Genomic DNA, 18,917 nt, shown 5'->3' with positions numbered 1-18,917 from the left:
CCACGACCTATTTCATAACATGTTAATTAACAAGGAATAAGTACGAAACAATGCCCATTTAATGGAAAGGACAATTTAAACTTTAACAGTTTAGCAAAGTAATAATGAGTGAGAAGCTCAGTACAGTATTTCACATGCTGTACCTTGTTTCACATCCAGCTGGCCTATCAATTATAACCTGGACTCTACAGATGGTGCAATATATCAGAATTAAGTCAGTCACTTAGTTTGTTCCCAATTAAGTGCTAATACTCCCAGTGGAGGATATTACTCTGAGTTTCAGTTAAATGCCTGTCTCTAATGTCCCTTTATGGTCTTACTGGGGCGCTTTAAAGAGATGCCCTGTCACGTAGGCCAGAACTTTTCCTGGCTTGTTCTTCCAAGTGCTGCCTGCATTGCACTCCTTGTTGTTATTTGGAAGCTACAGAGAGGATTTGATATTTCGTGGGGCTGGGGGGAGAGGCGTCATGCACAATAAGCTTAGGGTAAGTAAGTTGCCCCTGCAATGCATTTGACTTTGCCCCTTATATGTGTACCTACTGTTGCAAGAACTGAATGTTTCAGCAAGAAACAAGCACTGCAGTGTCCAGCCTCTCGTTTTGTGGGTTAGAATCCTAATGAACTTGTCTCCTGAGGCTTACAGGCATTACAGGGGCTTGCTTTTCTCCGTGACTTACTTGACAGGCGACTTGGGCTTGTGTTTTCCTTGCTCCATCTATCCTCTTTCACTTAGTGTTGCAAGCCATTCTAGGGCTGCCACTAATAGATTGATATCCAATTCCAGTGCACTTCTTTACTCTTTTTGGGTGTTAGTCTTGGCCCAGTTAACGGCTCCTTAATTTTCTGACACCTGTCCTGCCTTGTAGCTAAATGTCAAGCTGGTGGTGGATTTGGTCACTTGATCTAATGGACTCGCTGTCTTCCCCTGTTAGTCTTTAAGGTGACCCTTCCCTGGAAGGAAATTCTCTGACAGAATTTGTTGTCTGAACTGACTCCAGAGATTCCAGGCAATTACATGAGCTTCTGAATATCTTTATTTAGAAGTTTAAAAGATATGTTCTTCGAGTGCTGCTTAAATTACCCTTGTGGATTTGCTGGCATGCTCTGGGAAATCTCTATTGTAGTGTGTTGAGTGAGTTCAGCAGTGCCTGAGTTATGTAGGGAAGTATAAAATAGTCCCCCGATCCAGAGAGTCTGTGCTGAGGGGTTTCTTGGCAGCCTGCTTTATCATTTATATGATGATGACATGGAAAATTTGCCTCGGCTACTCGTTGTCAAAAACATCTCTTTGGTATTTTTAGTGCCACCAGAAATGAGAGTTTGGTAACTTACTTAGATTTACTGAAAATTATTTAAGTGTAATTAACTTTTCTACTTAATCTATGACCAGAAAAGAAAAATGTCAAAAATATGTGCTTTTGTGGATCTGAACTATAAAATACTGTTTGGGAAAGAAAGCTTGTTTGTAACAAGGGGAAATTTTCATTTAGTTCTAGTCCTGGTATTAGGCAATGACAAAGCATTCTGTACTAAGTGCTGAAATGGATGATGGATCATAATGCATATGGATTCATGTGATCATAATTCCAGGTGTACTAGGCAATTGCAGCTTCACTTTTCAGCATAATATCGTGTGTTCTGTAACAGTTTTATCTCTGTTAAGGGCTGGGGTTTTGGTTGGGTGTGGTTCATTTATTTATTTTTTTTTCTGTTTAGATTTGATGGCTTAACATTTCAGAAACAGACTGTGGCACAAAATCATCTTCATTGATTTTATTTGCATCAAGAGGAACTAACAGCAGCCTCATTTTGAGTTTTCTTATTAAATATCTTTAAAATAAAACCAACTGATTATGTGCTGCATGCATATAACATTTTTTTGTCTGACACCTCTTTTACTTTGCTTGAATTTTGTATTGTGTTGGGCATTTTGTTGGGGTTTTTTTCCCCCTCCCCTTAAAAAAGTGACTTGTGTTATGGTCAAGAGTCAAACTACAGTGGATTCTTACTATCTTTTTCCTAACTGTGTTTTATAAGATGTGCTGGGTGTCTTTCCAGTGTACAGTAAGTGAAGTTGCTCCTGACCTGAAGTTTGAAAAATGAGCTCATAGTTTGCTCACTAAACACAACTAGATTTTTCAGGTTTTGTTATAATTTGTGGACTAAAACCAGTAAAAAATATGTTTTGAATCTTTAGTTCAAACATAAAGCAGTTGCAGATTACAAGTGGACAATTGCATGGAAATCAAATGCATGGAACATTTTAGATAGTATTTTTCACTTCTTGAGTATTATATTTTTAGAAACAAAGTTCTGGAATTAGAATAGGGGGTTGAATTTCACAGGTTTTTTTTAAATAGCAGATTTACACATTACAAATATAGTCAAATATATATATTTAGAGTTTGCTAGCTTCTTTTTATTGTCTATTTTTGCTTTTTATTGAGTCCTCAAGTAGGAATGTGTGGAAGTTTGGACTTTTGATGGAGGGAAGTGCTTTATTCAAAAGCTAATTTGGATGCAATTGTTGTCCTGTCATGAAAAAAGCAGGAGGTAATGATGAGCTTTGTGTAAGGAACATAATAGTCATTACATGCCAAGGTACAGATCGTACCTCCTAAGCCTCTGTCTTCAACCTTTCATAGTGAGCAAAATGTATTTTTTTAAATGGAATGGAAAAGGCACTGGTAGAATGCTGATAAATAACTTAGCAATGTCTTGGTTTTATTTATTTCAGTAGGACATTACTCAAATTTCTGTGCAAAAGAATGACTTGACAGAGAAAAGGTGCAAACAAACTTGCTGATAGCTGCTTGCTGCTTGATAGCTAAAATATCAGCAGAGTTAATAATTGAAATAAGTGGAATCTTTGCAAATAGAAATAGAGAAGTAAAAAGAATAGCTGGAAAATAATTGTTCACATGGCTTTATACTTCAAATGTTTTCCACTTTGCATCGTCTTTAATGGGGTCTGGTAGATCTGACCTTGGAGTTCCAGGTTGTGCTGCTGAAGGAGCAGATGGAGCCCAGGCTGGGTGTCCCAGAGTCGGGAGTGGCAGCTGACATTTATGTTCAGACATAGATCCCAGCCTTGTTGCAGTGCAAAGTAACACCTGGAGACAGGAAATATTGCTATAAAAGTGTGACTGTGACTCGTTTTCATCTCAGTCAATGTCAGTGCAGAAACCTCCCTCTCTCCAAAGAGTTGCCTCTATATCCTGCTTGCATCCCCCAGCTGATTTCCATTTTGTTACTTCTCTTGTTGGTCTCTCTTGTCCCACTTGGACTTTTAGCTTTGCCAGGGTAATGTACAATATTTGTTTCAATAGAGATTTTGATTTTGCTTTCTGGCAGCAGAGCACTCCTTTAGCAGTGCCGCCCTGTGCACTCGGAGTGTGTTACATGCTGTGGCCACAGCTGGAATTTTCAGCTGGAATTTTCTCAGAATATTGGGAGTCACCTGGCTCCCTTTCACTGTCTGTGTCATTTTGTTAAATCTCAGGTTTAATTGCTTGTAATGGGACAGTAGAGTGAAGAGGACAAGGCTGTTGGAAAGGAACAGCAAACATCCAAGGGACGTGGAGGGTCCCTTCACAAATCCCCAAGAGCCTGCAGAGAGGATTTGTGGGGGTCTGTAGTTGCCCCCTATTTCCACTGGGATAATTAAATTTACAGATCCTCCTCTCTTCTGGAGTTCTGAGGCACAAACCAGTGTGGGCAGACTGGAGGGAACTGGGTTGGGTTCTGAGCACAGCCCTCTGGAGATGAGTGATTCTGCAGCCAAAGCAAGGGAAGTAAGATGGAGCTGGCATAAGCAAGTGAGGAAGGAGATTGGAATCAGTAGTTTCCCTGAAATAGAACTGAAGTTGAGAGGAAAGGAAAGGACGGGGAAAAAAAACATTCTGGTATCTTTATTTTTAATTATTTAATTTTAGTAGTAGTTTGCAATGAAACGCTAAAAGGATCATGGACGATATGATAACTGAAATATAATTTCTGTGTCTTTTATTAGTGTATGTTTCTTCTGCTAAAATTCCATTTATTAATCCTTTGCAAGTAACCAGTAGATTTGAGGTAACTCAGTTACTTTGAAACTCATGATGATTTAACAATTGTAATGCTGTGGAAATGGAGGAAGTCTTGAGCAGTTGTAGATAGTTGAAACATGGAAATCTGTAAGCTACAATATGGAGAAATAATTACTTGTGTTGTTGATATTTTAGTGCAAAAAGGTAATAGCTTAAACATAAAATACAAATTAATACAAAAGTTTTTTTTGAAAATTTTAGTTTTATGCAGCATAAGATTCAGTTAAAATGATTAAAATGCAAATATACAAGTCTTAGAAATATACATGGAAAATTTAAATTGTTAAGTTTGTGGTATATATTAGAGTTATTACTAAAAATTGTAGATAATAATTTGGAATAATAAATTAGAAGGGTCTGTAAAATTGTTGTGAAGTAGCTTTTATATTTTTTTTAATATTTTCTATTACCTGAAAACCAGAAGGACTAGAATAAGGAAACCCTTACTTACTGCAAAATGCAGCTTGAATGAAAAACTTAACTACTGGATTATAATTGGAAACTATGGTTTGTTGAATTTATTTTTTTGAAAATACTGGGCAAAAAAAGGGGAAGAAATGAAAAAGCTTTGCTGCTGTGGGTCCTTAGAAGAGGATGAGTTGTACAAGGAGAATGTGTAAAAAAACTTCCTGTTCAAAGCCTTTTCTCCTGCGCAAGGCGAGGGCAGTGAATCATTCCCTGCCCGGGTGTGGATCCCTCTGCCATGCACACTCTGGTGGGAAATATGTGGAACCCCATTAAGTGGAATTGTTGCTGGGCCCTCATCCATCTCCCGATAAGCGGCACAAAGCGGGAGCGGGACGGCGATAACACGGCTTATAACCACGTCAAGTCAAGCGGCTGTTTGTGTCTGACTAATGACTGGGGTGGAGATACAAGTTGTATTTCTTTCTCCAAAGGAACCTCAGATAAGATTAGAAATGTCCTTCACTGGCCGCTGCTTTGTCCTTTAGCCACCCACCCTCCCCAGCCAGGCCTGGTAATTAAAAAGGGGCCATTGAACATGTTCTTATCCAGGGGCTGAAGGGAGGGGAGCTGCCTGATAATGGACCCAATAAGAAGGGGCTGTCAGTGCTTCTTTTCAGCAAATCTGCAACAGGTGAACCATGGCTGAAGCAGTACCTGTACAGTGTTCTGTATTCCAAATATATTTTAGTAATAAACAAACAAGAGAAAGCTTAATAACAATTTTCCGTGGTTCTGGGACATATAAAGTGATTGGAAGTGGTTTGAGGCAAGCGTTCTATTATACTTTGATGAATTTTGCCTTCCCTTCCCTCCCGTGCTGTGTGCAGAAATGCCCCCAGTGTGAGCCCTTTGGTATGTGCTGCATCAACAGGAGAGAAAATGGATGAGGATTTTTCAAACTGTGAATTTTGTGAGCAGTAATTATCCTCATTCTGGTCTAATGAAGATATTTAACAACTAAGTGACAGTTTTCCTTGATTTTCATCCTCACTCTTGAGTCAGGAGCACATGGGTGTTACTGTTGGTAGTAGGATTGCTCTTCATGTGCTCCATTAAAATCTTATCTCCACATGCTCCCATTGTCCCAGCATTAACACTTGGATAGTGATTCTTTTGTAGGACTTAAGGAAGGCTACATGATTGCCCTTGCCCAGCCCCTCTTGGGGCTGTGTCTGGAACGTGATGTTCCACTGGGCCTTCCAGAGCCAGGAAGGGTTTGAGTGGAGGCTGGAGCAGGTCGTGTCCCAGCAGTTGGGCACTGCTGTCAGACACTTCTAAAGAGATTGGAGAGCAGGCAGGGGGAGGGAGGGTCCTCTCAGGGGGACACAGCTAAGGAACAAGAAGCAGTGGTTGCAGGCAGCACCGGGGAAATGCTTCTTGGAAATGGGAGAGGGGAGGAGCAGGAATTTCTTCACAGCAGTTCCAGAGAAACTGGGGGCTTTCCATACTTGAAGGTATTGAAAGCATGACTAGACAGGGCCATGAGAAAACTTACCTCATTTTGAAAGTAGGTCCAGTTTGAGTAAGAGCTCCAGTTGGAGCTCATTGACCTCTAGAGGCTTGTCCTTCTGGCCCCAATTATTCTGCAGCTCTGTTTGTCCTGGAAGGGTTTGCAAATACACACACGGACCTGTGCATTTATTTTAGTAGGGAGGCTGAGCTGCTGAGCCCATTTCACTACCTGGAAGTTGTAGAAAAAGCAGTAAAAGTGATAGTGTTGCAAGTAGTGTGAGGCAGTTTTATTATACAAATATTTACCCTGGTTATTTCCTGGGTATATTCAGAATAAAACTCTAACCTGACTGTGTTTCAGCAGCAGCTGGATTGTTTACTTTTTAATTTGTGGTGCATTTTTAATGATTCCACAAAATAAAACAAAGTATTTGAGTAAATGAGGCATATTTGATAAGCAAAATTAACAACCTGAAATAAGTTTTTTTTAAGTAGGGTAGTATTAAAAATGTAGCCCTCATAGTGATTAATCTTGGAAGGAACAAGTTCCTTTAGGAGCAATCACAACCTTTTATTTCTATTCATCTTCTAGTCAAAAACTTCTATGGACGGCAGCTGCTCCAGCTTCTCCATTCTGTTTTCCACGGTGTTCTTGCTTTTCAGACCCTTTGGGAAGAAACAGTCCCTGGGTGAAGAAAAATGTATCTTTTGGCAAACTCATGGCCATCTATTAACTATTTTGAGATTGTGAGAAAGATACTTTTGCAATGGTAGTTTCCACGATGGAGATGTTTATGCCCTCAGTTACAGTTCATTCTATAAGTGCTCTCCAGAGCTATTAAATTAAATTGTTGTTCATCTGTTGGACAGAGGCAAAACCCCCAAACCTCTTTTTATATTAATCTGGACTTTTATTAGTAAATAATGCTTAGGATTTTTTCTGCAGCCTGAATTTAAAAAGAGCCTGAAAGAAGGCAGAGGGGCTTGAGTTGATCAGTCTGTCAGTGCAGGTGATGATCTGCAGTGTGTGAAAGCCTAGGCTGAGAAAAGCAGAGCTGGTAGCAGGTTGGATTCTTCTACCAATGGAAGGACTCTTCACAAGTTCTCTGTTCTCTCATCCTTGCAGCTGGATTTGGCCTTTTCTAGTGTGGTAACGTATTCCTCTTCTGTTTGGCCACGTCAGGGATTGTTCTTTTTTTCTACTTGCTTTGTGAGGGAAGAAAAATGCAGCAAGCAGCACTATTTCCATTCCCAAAACTCAGTCCCCTGCTGAAACCATCAATACCTCCTGAAATTCAGAATAGGAAAGCATTGTCTCTTTTTCTTGTTTGCGATGAAGTGAGGATCATAGTAATAGTAGAAGTAATAGACTCCACCAGTTATATAATGAATGTAAAACAAAACTAGATTCAGTGAGGCAAAAAAGGGATTTAAACAGCTGCTTGAAGTGAAAATAGATGATCCTGGGAAATCACTAGGAAGTAGCATATAGTACTAATAACATCACTGTTGTCATTTTCACTTTCCTGACATGTCAGCATGTTGTTTGCAGTATTTTTTCATAAAAATAGAATTTATTCAAGCAATTTATCCTTAATGTGTGTAGTACAAATAGTTTATATTGTGCTTATATATCATATTAACAATATTTGATTTGTGCTTTCTTTACAAATTGGAATCATTGATTTTTCTGTGGTTCTCATTGTGCACTTAGGCTGGTGCTTTCAGTTCCCATTCTAGGTGCTGTGCTTTGAAAAAGCTGATTTCTCATAAATTTATTCTCTTTTATAAGAGGGCCTAGGTACCATATTCCTTTTTTAGGAATTGCTTGACTCCCTTTTGGAGCCTATTAATGTCTTAAAAGTTTCAGCTTTCTCCAAAAGAGCACTAAGTGTTCTTCCCCTTCCTCAGAACGTAAACTTACCAGCCTTGACCTCAGGTGACATTCACTCTGGGTTCCTTCTGTTTTAATTCTCTTCTTTCTTGCTTCCACTTTGTCCCAGTGATTGTGACAAAAAGTCTCTGGAGATGACCCTCAAAAGCTTCCAAGCACCTGCCATTTGTAAGGGAACCTCTGTGTGTATAGAACCTTCATCCTGATTCTTGTAACTTCTTTAATTTAACTTCCTGATCATAATTTATCCACTGGCAAAACTAATTTGAATGTATTCATTAATTTCTGCCTCAATGTTTTTGAGGTGCCTTGAGAATCAGTCTGTTCTTGTCAGTCCCACCACACACCCTCTTTCCTTCTTTTTCTGACTCAGACTCAGCCTCTAGATTTATGTTCTGATGTTCCTAGCCTGTGATCAAGTGTTAAAGGTTTCTGAAATTATGAAAAATGCTGATTAAGACTTACATCTAGACTATCTTATGTATAGACCTTACATATAGAATCTGTCTTACATATAGAATGTTTCAAGTCTTGGTAAACATAGTGGGAATCTCTAGGTACACAGGTCCTTGATTTTATTTAGTCTCATTTTCTTGTAGAGGTAGCCATCTAAAAATACAATAAAACCAATAAACAAATAAAAATTAGGCCTTTGTAAAATTTGTTTAATATAAGGACAGTTCTTTGGCTGCAAAGATGTAGAAATCCTCAGCTAGAGCTGCATGTGGGTGCTTCCCATCTTTCTTTATGTACATGGAATTGAATTTACTGTTTCATCCAGATATTTGTGTACTTGCTGGGAGCAGATAAATTTTGAGTAGCAAAAGACTGTTTAGAAAAACTTCATAGCTTTGTAAAGACTACTTCTAACATTTTAGAAAGGAAACATTGAAAGCTGCTGGTACCTGAGTACCTGGGGAGGTGTGTGGTTTGCATCAAGGAGGTGTCTCCATGAATTCAGCTTTGTTGTTATATTGTAAACGTAGAGGACCTTGGGTTTGGTGTGTTGCAAGAGTGATAAATCTGAGTTAGATCTACTTTCTAAGTCTCTTGGGATTAAAGCTTTTGGGGAAAAGATCCATTAACGTGTTTTAAATCTATTGATTCGCAGTAGAGAGGGACAATTTAAACTTGGAAGTCATCAAGTGAACTTTCCATTAAGTTGGGGGAGCCTGTGGTCACAGCTCATTTGGTCTTTATGAAGTAGAAAATGTGATGTAGACCCCACTGGCATTCTATTAGAGGAAATCATGCATTTAACCATGGAGCAAAATACTGTAGCCAATTACATGAACATACACCTATTTTACACGTGGCTGATCTTCTGAGCAAAAAGTATTAACAATGTGCATACTATCTTGTTTTAGGGGACTATTTACTTTTTTAAGTCAGTGATATGGGATAAAGTTTAGCGAAAAAAATGATTAATATATGATTTATATCAAGTTTTCTAGCTGGAAAGCAGCCTTGCATAGAAATGTGTGGATGGTCTTCAGCTGACATCAGCAAAGACTAATTATAAGTCTGTTACATGTTAATGTGCAATGTTGTATCCCATATATAAATGCTGACATCTGAAATTGCATGTAGAAAAGAAAGAAAAATGGTCAGGGTTGAAATTAATTTCTTAAAACTATATTTTTAAAACGACTTTGACTTTATTAGAAGATATAAAAGTAAGTGCTGATTTATAACTCAGCGTTTTTCTGCCTTAGGGTGTGAGGCTATCTAAACATCTTTACTTTCAAAACATCTGTTCTTAAATGTAACAGGGTGAACTTTCTACTAGCATTAGATATTTGCAGTGGAATGTCTTGTTTAATGTTGCTAAGACTTCTGAACTGATCTGTTTTTTATCTATATAATAGATGTGTTCCCATGCACAAATCCATGGACGTTTAGAAAGCACCTTTCCGCAGTTTAGGCACAGCAGTAACTTCCTCAAGCAGCACACTGAAAGCTGATAGAAAAGTTGAGACCTAAACTTTTACAATAAAACGCTGTGGGGGTATTTGAGAGTGGCTGTGCCTATATTCCTGATTTATCCTCATGCCTCTGTCCAGGCTCTGGGCATTTTGAGTGGCAGAAATTATTTACTTTTCCACATCTTTTGGCCTTTACGGTAAAACTGGGAGGAAGGGAAATGCTTACAGTGTAATTTGAACGACACAAACTCTTTTCACCAGTACTTTTGACTTATTCCATTGCTGAAAATAAATGAGGAGCTGAGAAATTATAAGCTCTATCATTATGGGTTGTTGTGTCTATTGGCACACATTGTGTCTATTGGTATATGAAGATTAATGTGTTGCATGCCAGCATGTCCTTGCCTATGCAAAATATTCTGAGAGTGTTGAGGGGATTTGTACAAGAATTATGCAGAGAACACCACAGCTAAGTGAAAGTAAATTAAGCATCCCCATCTGGCTTTACTTCCTTGCAAATGGCCTCAGCTATGGATTCCAATAGCAGTGACTGTTCATTATAGCTCTGATTTACAGTGCAGATTTCTGAAGCTCTGCTGTGTGCTCCATTAGTCACGATTTCTCCTGTAAGATTTCTGAATGTTGAGGATGGGTGCACTGAGGGAATGGCAGAACTTTGCACTGAAAGTACCCAGGATATTCTTAAAATGTGATATCAGCCTGAGAGTACTGCCTCTGATTTCAGTGGATGCACACACTTCCCTCTTTCCTGCCACCTGACCGATGCTGTGTCTCATAAGAAAGCAGCTGGAGAGACTTCTAATCCTATATTCCAAAATGTCAGGGTAAGGATTAGTCCAGCTAGCAGTTTTCTCACGAGGTTTGCTATAAATACTTGCATCAAGAGTGCTGGAATTTCAGTTTTTGTGTGATGGTTGGTACTAAGTGAAGGTTTGATGTTGATGGGTGTTACTAGGTAGTCTCAAAGGATAGAAATAAATATTGTATTGGTTCTAGTACTTTCAGTGTGTTCAGCTTTAGAAGGTTAAGGGAAAGTAGTCAATAGTAGAAGTAACCTAGAAAATATGAGTTCATATCCATTTCAATTCAAGAGACAGATGGTATAAATCTATTTAGATTACATTCAGGTTTTATTACAGAAAGGTGGAAAGATCCAGCATTCTCCACAGTCTTGTCATGTGTACTTAGCTAGGTGTCAAGGATTTTAGATTTCAATCTAATCTCTCTCAGTAGCATCCCTGGTTTCCTGAGGCAGATCTCTTGATTGCAGTGTCACAATTCTCTGCCTGTGAAAGAGGAATCAGTGCCACTTCACCTGCATGGGCAGGGCTATCTCAAATTCCTGATGTATTGTGCTGGTACTGGGACTGTGATTGTGGTTAGAGCATCTCGGGGTTGATAAAATATAAATGCAAATAATCTTGATGAAAAGGTGTGTGGGGCATGCCACTAGGCTTAAGTGGATTTTTACTGATCAGGTTGTACTAAGAATTGTTTCATAAAGTAAACTGACGATTAATAAATACAGGGTGATACGAAGAAAGAATAGTGCAGGAAAAAGCTTTGTTACAGGACAAAAAAAAAAAAAAAAAAAAAAGCAAGTGTTGTATTTAAAGCTACACAGAACAGAAATGAAAGAAAATGCAGCCAGTTCATAGTGCTCTATGAAATGTGTGTGTGGATTGCTGGGTTCTTTCCATGCCACGCTAAGGGCAAGGTAGAAATTCTTGTTTCTGGCCTACTGTAGCCTGTTCACCCCAAAGGAGGTGGAAAAGATGAAAACTGATTCTCCACAGTCTCTGTTTTATGGCTTCGCAATTCTTCTCCTGCTTTGAGCTGCAGAGTGACTTGTCTTTCTTCTTTTTTTTTTTTATTGCCTGCAAAATTTGAAACAGATTTGTTTAGAAAGACAGACACGTTTCTCTTGTGTTTCTTGCTTCTGCTTTGGGTAGCTGGGTACTGAGCTTCAATGACTAAGCACTTATGACTTAGGTCTTTCCATCCTTCTGTCCTTCCTTCCTAGAAAGATGAAAAATATGACCTTTCCCTTGAGCTTTATGTGTGACTTAAATGCCAGTACTTAGGATCTGGAAAACTTGGGGATAAACTTTTAAAAACAGTTTTGTATCCAAACTCCTTCTTTACGATGAATAAATTTTTGGATACTGAATGTGTTGAAGGATGCTTAATAAAGGAATGAAGTAGCAGCCTACAGCTAAACTCAGCTTTCTGAGCAAGAAAGTAGAACCTTATTCCAAAAATAGGGAGCAACTATTGCTCAACAAAGTGAGTAGTGCCCACGTACACTGAGCAGTGCAAAGGCTCCAGCTGGGTGGTTTTGAGCTGAGGAGACTCTGGTGATGAAAGGTGCTTATCCCATCTCCTGAGAGGTAGGTCTGCATGTGCATTGCTTGTATTTACTTGGAGCTCTGAAATGGAGCAGCAGAGCAGGTACAGCCAGTATTCCAGAGTCCAGATGAAAAACTGCCCCTGACAGAAGTCAAACATTTTGGTACCAGCCAGAGGGAGTAATTAGGCTGGTTTGCACATTGAACAGCAGCCAGTGGGTTCTGATTATTCTCAGAAAAGTACTCCAGTTTCCTAAGCTTAGTATAGAAAAATAAATCTTTGTTTGGGTCAGGGGAGTGGTGTTTTTTGGTGGGTGGTTTGGTTTTTTTATAGCTTTTAATTTTTTCTTTCTGAAATGCTGAAATACTATTCATGTATCATGAATTGTTGCAGAACTTGATGTCGTTCATTTGTGATTCCATAGAACTTTTGCTGCTGATGCAAATAGTGTCTGAATTCTTACTTTTCATACCTCTGAAAATCTTCAGAGACACTGTTTTATGCATATTTATTCTTACAGGAAATGGTAGTGCTAAAGTTTACTAGTAAAATCCATCTTCAGCACAGTTGTTTATCTGATCTATGCATTCATTAATAAAGAGTCCCTGCTGTTGTTGGCTCCAGTACAACTTAATTAATTACTATTTGAAATATGGATGTGGTGGATGATCCAACTTAGTGAAACAGGAGAGCAGCTGTTACCTTCTTTTATGTTTGAAGTCACTGGCTTTTCTCCTTATTTGTGTGTGTCATCCCCTTTTTCATCTTATGACAATAATTCCATAAATTTTGGACTCAGATTCATATGTAAACTCTGCCCCCGTTTTGTTTTCCCACTGTGTCATCTTGTTCTCCTCTGTATTCCCCACTTTATCATCTCATGTTACACCATCCGTTATTGTCTCTCCCTCTTTTCTCTGTCATAGATTTTCAGAATCCTGATATTCCTTTTCTTTCCAGTTCCTTTCTTCAGTCGTTCTGCATTCCTGCGAGCCAAGTAAGTTGTTTCCTACTCTACTGGAGAAACTACTGCTTTTGCCATTTTCCTCAAGATCTGTTTTCCTGGTGATCTATGCCTGAGTGGTTTCTCAAAGCAACATTATAGAATTCATTAAAAGTTTTTCCTGAATGTTTCCATTTCCCCTATTAGTCTTGCTGCTGTTTTCTCTGGTCAGTTACTGAATTCAATTAATTTTTGCTCCTCTCTCTACTTACTCTTCTTTTCCTTTTTTTTTCTTTTTGCTGCCAAGAAGTGACACTGAGAGCTGATGTTTAATGACACCCTCAGATGGCTGCAGGGTTCCCTGTCAGCTAGGGGCATTTCTGTGCAGTCCAGTGCTGGTGAGAGGGAAGGGAGACATTTCAGTCCTGAACCCACTCTCAGTTCCATCCTCGGTGTCTTTCCCGTGGATATCCTGGCACTGCAGGCTGTCTTCTCTTGCTTGATTTCTTTTCTACTGAGGCATTTTTTTGGAGAGTTTTCTCTGTGAGGCTCCCTTGGTTTGAGCACTGCTCTGGCTGCCCCTGCCCTGAGCAGAGGGGATGATGGACCGTGGTCTCCAGAGGCCCCTTTCAACCTCAGCCACTCTGTGATGCTCTGAAGTAGGAGAGAAACAGGAATGGAGAACAAAGGATTGAGTGTAGAGAACACTGTGTTTTCATGGAAAGAAATACCATGCAGGACTAACAAATGCAGAATAATTGTAGAAGCAATTTAACCTACTTGTCTCAGCACAGAAGATGTAAATCCCAATTGCAGAGTTTCAAAGAAACTGAAACAGCCAGCAGGATAAATCATATTTGACTTTATTCTAAAATAAAGGCAAACAATGAGTAGCATTCTAACTCATTTATTTGTTCTCTTAGCTGTGTGCTGTAGCATTTGAAGTGTGCTCTGGCAATCTAGTTTTAGTTATTTTAAGGGTAAGACTAAAAGAATATGTGCAGAAATGTAAGCACAATTTGAATCCTTGAGGTAGCTCTGATGTATCAAGGTGTCTAGTATTTTATTTTTTCCAAAGAGGTTTAATTATTTCAGAACTGAATAGTTAGGGAGGACCTAGGAGTATTTATAGTAGGTAGAGCTACAGAGACCCCTAGAAATAGTCTTCAGTGGTTTATACTTTTATAAATATGGGACGAAGAAAATTTTATGTTCTTCACTTTAGGGACAGAAAACAGGAGTGTTTAATGAGGGAAAATAAGGTTTTTTATGAAATAATTGAAATAAAGGAGAGCATGAGGTAGAAAAAATACTGTGAACAACATAAATGCAGGACTTCCCTTTAAGGAGTGTGATTTTCTTAGACTACCATTATAGAATCAGACATATACTTTTAAAAGCATGCAAGTCTTGAAGCTATTTCCTTTTTGAAATTAGATGTTGGATTACCAAAAAAAAAAAAAAAAGACTTTATTTTCTTTATAGAAGTGGATAGAAGTCCCTTTATTTCATTTATATTCGATTCTCATTATCCTGGGACACAGAGTTAGGGCTGTGTGAAAAGGAGTAGGAAGAAGAATAAAGATAGAATTTTTCATTGTCCAAAAAAGTGTGGGTTTTTTTTTTTCTTCCTATCCATAAGAACTAAGACAGCCGTTGTGCTTAGAGGAATGAATAATGATTTGTCAGTCTCGATACATATGGAACGGAGTAAGTTCATGGAAAGGTTGTCTGTTGGCTTCAGTCTGCTTAATGGAAAGATATATAAGGGAATGATATCGATCACTGGTTTTTGCCTGTAGCTATTTGAGGTTAGCTATTTAAAGGAATTGTGAAAGTTTTTAAAAAAGCAAAGTATATAACATTTTATTAACACATATTGCTCATTGTTATGCCTTACACTAAGTGTCCCTTTACTAATTGCTGTCCTGGTAACGTTTTTTTTTATGCCTTCCTGCTTCTTTCTTTGTTTTGTCACTTTACTACTAAAAGCAGTAGATTCAAAATTATGCATGCCTGGGCTATAAATGTTTATCAGCTCTAAGCATTCCCCACAGAGCAGTACTCATTCCCCAGTCTCTTCTGTGTTTGTTTTTCGGTTTTGGGTTTTTTTCACAGACTCTTTATTTTCTTCTGTTTTGTGTGCTGTGAGCATAATGTGAGAGGCTCCCACCTCCACATCCCTGGATAATGTGGTGCCATGAGTGCCTGAGGCACCCCTGAGCCCTCTGAGAGTGGGGTGGGCAGAGCTTTTTTCCTTTAGAATGACTTAAAGGCTTCTCAACAGTATCCAGTATATAATCTATATGCTAGTAATAAAATTTTCCAGGTGCTGAGGTTTGACTAAAAGATCTGCTGTTCCCTGGGTCTTTCCTCAAGCCCTTTTGTGTAGGATGAAATAATCTTGGTCAGCTTCCAGTCAGCAGGGACCTCCCCAGATTCCCAAGCCCCTTGGCAGATGATAGAGAGGGGTTACTGCCAGAACATCCACCAGCTCCTCCAGAACTCTGGGATGAATCCCCTCAGGCCCTATGGACTGGTGAACATGTTTGTTTGCTTACTTTAGTATAAATTCTCCTCAAAGTGTTTTGTGAGCAAAGAATTGCCTGATGTATTGTGTGATAAACAAATACAGCCCAGGAGGTGCCTGGATCTCAGAGAGCAGTATTCACCTCCAAGATTTCTCTTCATTTGCCTCTGATGACGTGACAGTTTTACTCTCATTTGAAGTCAAATGTGAGTTCTAACTGCAATTCAAGCAATAAGAGAGTAACCTCAGATTTTCTCTGCCTGTTGTACAGTGAGCTGCTTTGTACAGGTTTTAGCAGTTCTGCTGTTTCCTAAAGGCTGTATTTCAGTGTGACCCTGGCAGCTGAAGTCATGGCTCTGTCACAGGGCTAGCAGATAATACACAAGGGGTTTTTTAGGGTTTGGGATGTTCTGGCTGAGGGGCTTGGAGGTCTTTGTCAGAGATGACCACTCTGATACCCAAGTCCTCAGCATAGTGCATTTCCATTACTCGTTCACAAATCCATATTCCCTGCCGGTCAAAATGAGCAAGATTTCTCCTGTTGAAAAGAAAAGCTCAGGTAGTGTCAGGATACATTGTTCAGATATCCACAGATCTGTTTCCCAGTGTAGCTGAAATGCACATGGTAAAACCAGGGGAATCATGAGCAGAGATGATACAGCTGTATCAGGTAGTGGTGCATTTTTGATCAGTGTTTGATATTGGAGTTCCAGATTAACTGAGAAAGTACAGGCAGTGCCTTATGCATTACTGTTCTATCAGCAGGGTAACAAATCACAGTGAAGATAATTAATGATCATTATCATCTGCTACAATGGAGGCAATGGGGCATATGAGAAACCCAAACTGTGTTTGTATATGACCAGAAGGTGAGAGAAGTCTGTTCTTACAGGGTACTACAATGATTCCTGGGCAGTGGCTCTCAGGTTTGTAGGCTCACAGACCCCCACAGTGCTAAGAAAGAATTATCTCAATGTTTTGCTATACTTTTTAATTTTCCTTTCCTCACCCCACAGCAGGTACCAAACCACTGTGTTATGATATTGAATATTTCCCAAATAGAAATGCTGTAGCCTCAAGGACCAGAACCTGTACGATTGATGGCAACCTTTTCATGTGTCTGTCAGCAAACACTTCAGAATATGTAAAACTGTATTACACAAGGCTTGTTTTTTAACTAAAGAATACAAGTATGGCTTTGGAAGACAAGCACAAACATTTCTGAAAGCCAGGTGGCTTGGCTGGTTCTTAATACAGCCCTTAAAGCTTTTCTTTTCTTAAGATGGGAAAAAAGTATGTTTCAAAATACAAATTTTCATGGTCTGTATTATGAGTTCATTTCTGTCTTTATTCACCTGGAAACTTAAAAACCTCCAGAGATCACAAATTTGCATTCTTCTTGTGGTCTCAGTTGAGAAGCCAAACATTATTCCAGGTAAATTCCTCCCCTGTCCTGGAGTTAGTCGCTCTGGTCAGAGTGGAGATATTTCACTGTGTCAGTGGGCATTAGTTTTATGGATGAAAGGAAGTCTGGTGCCGAGAATTACAGAGACTTTGTTGAAAACAAATGTTCCACAGCTGACTAATGGGGGGAAAAAAAAGTGGGACTGGAAGAATATTCCAATATAAATTCATGACGCAAAGTGAAATTTAGCGATCTGGGTACTTGTGGCTAAAGCAAGGAGATTTCTTCTGCCTGGAATATTTATGGAGAGACAGTCGGCTGCATTTATTTTGCAAAGCCTTGGACATGGTACATGGCATCGTGGATTGCCTGACATGCAGTTAACAAAACCACTGAGACTAGAATGCAATTGTAATAGAAAGTGATTATAGGAAAAGTTTGTGAATTTCTAAATGGGTATAACAAAGACATTACGTGTGCTGTGGGGAAGCTGGCTCCTTTCTCTTGAGCACAGTGAACTCACATTTCAAGAGTTTTCAGGTTTTTTTTTAATCAAGTGCTTTAAAATCTCTATAATATGAAAAGACTTCAAAGAGGAAAGATTAAAAAAGAAAAGTAAATAAAAAGGAAATAATATAATTAAGGTTTGACCCTGTAAATTGCTAACCTTCAAAGCTAATGCTGGAGAAGCACAATATTATTAGCAATAAAAAGAATTTGCTTTGCCCTTTTAAAATTACCATAAACCGATTGACTGAAATGGAATGATGTTAATATTTAAGAAGTAGGACACTAGATTCTATTATCTCAGAAACTCTGTCACCTGGTACACTCTGTAGTCCTGTTATCTAATTATTGTCCTTAAATTGCATTAGTGTGCTAGCAATTTGTCTGCTGTTGGAAAAGTAATTGACATTTGAGTTACTGCTTCATATTTGGGAGACTCACTAGGTGGTTCCAAAGAGCCCTCTTCTGTCGAAGCAGATTAGCTTAATTTTACCTAAAAGAAAAGGGAAAGTCTGCATTTTAGAGTATGCCATTTACACAGTGCTCTTGTAATTTGGTATTAAAATTCAGGTTATGTATCACAGCTGATTGCCAAGAAAGAAGATAGGGGGGAAAAGTGGCAAATTAATAAATGACATTTGTGCCTTCAAATTCACTTTAGTGCAGTCTGGTCCTTCAGTGAGTGTGCAAGAGGAGGCTGCTGATGGGAAGAGGCAAAGGAAATGCTGTAATGATGTGGATACAGGGAATGTTTGATCCTTGGGCTCTGCTGTAGTCGATGCTCTGATCTACAGGTGTTTGGTCACTACATGGGCACAGTCCCAGAGCCGTGGTCACCCACAGGATCTTCCCCATGCCATGGTGAAGGGGCTGAAATGCTCCACTTCATTCCCATAATCATGATCTGCTGTAGGAATTTCAGTTTCCTGTTAGTGTTTGGAGGAAGAGTGCTTCCAAAACCTTTTTATACAATTTCTTTGATGAAAATTTAAAGGATAAGTTACAATTTCATGTAGCCTGGCAAGGGGAGGAGCAGCCTCTGTTCCAGCAATTACCTTGTGTGAATGTTTCCATGTCCACGAAGGTTTGGTTTCATGACTGTGCAATCAAAAGCTTTGAAACTTTCCAGACAAATGTAATTTGGGATCTAAAGTTGATTAGAGATGCATGATTACAAAATGTGCATAATAGTTTATGTGACAACTGGAATTAAATTTAAGATATATTTGAAATTAGCATGAGGAATGTAGCTGTCTGGTACTGGTGATAATTTTGCTAATATAATTTGTTTAGAGATTTTCAGTTCATGTTTAAAAACAAGGCAATCTTAAATCT

The 18,917-nt window shown here is 38.9% G+C and overlaps 1 protein-coding gene across 18 annotated transcripts in view; it reads left to right on the top strand.

Annotated features, from left to right (window-relative positions):
• RBFOX1 (RNA binding fox-1 homolog 1) overlaps positions 1–18,917 on the top strand; it is a 1,114,622-nt gene that overhangs the window by 404,185 nt on the left and 691,520 nt on the right. Inside the window, exon 1 of one of the 18 annotated variants that reach the window (XM_010392190.3) lies at positions 13,167–13,194. The exons of the other annotated variants lie outside the window; for them this stretch is intronic. The gene's annotated coding sequence lies outside the window, so the exon portion shown is untranslated. Of the gene's footprint in view, positions 1–13,166; positions 13,195–18,917 lie in introns of those variants that run through there. 18 annotated transcript variants of the gene reach the window in all.

Source organism: Corvus cornix, chromosome 14, assembly GCF_000738735.6.
Source record: "Corvus cornix cornix isolate S_Up_H32 chromosome 14, ASM73873v5, whole genome shotgun sequence".
NCBI lineage: Eukaryota > Metazoa > Chordata > Aves > Passeriformes > Corvidae > Corvus > Corvus cornix.
Note: the sequence above shows the minus strand (reverse complement) of the source record. Positions and strands in the feature narration are given on the sequence as shown.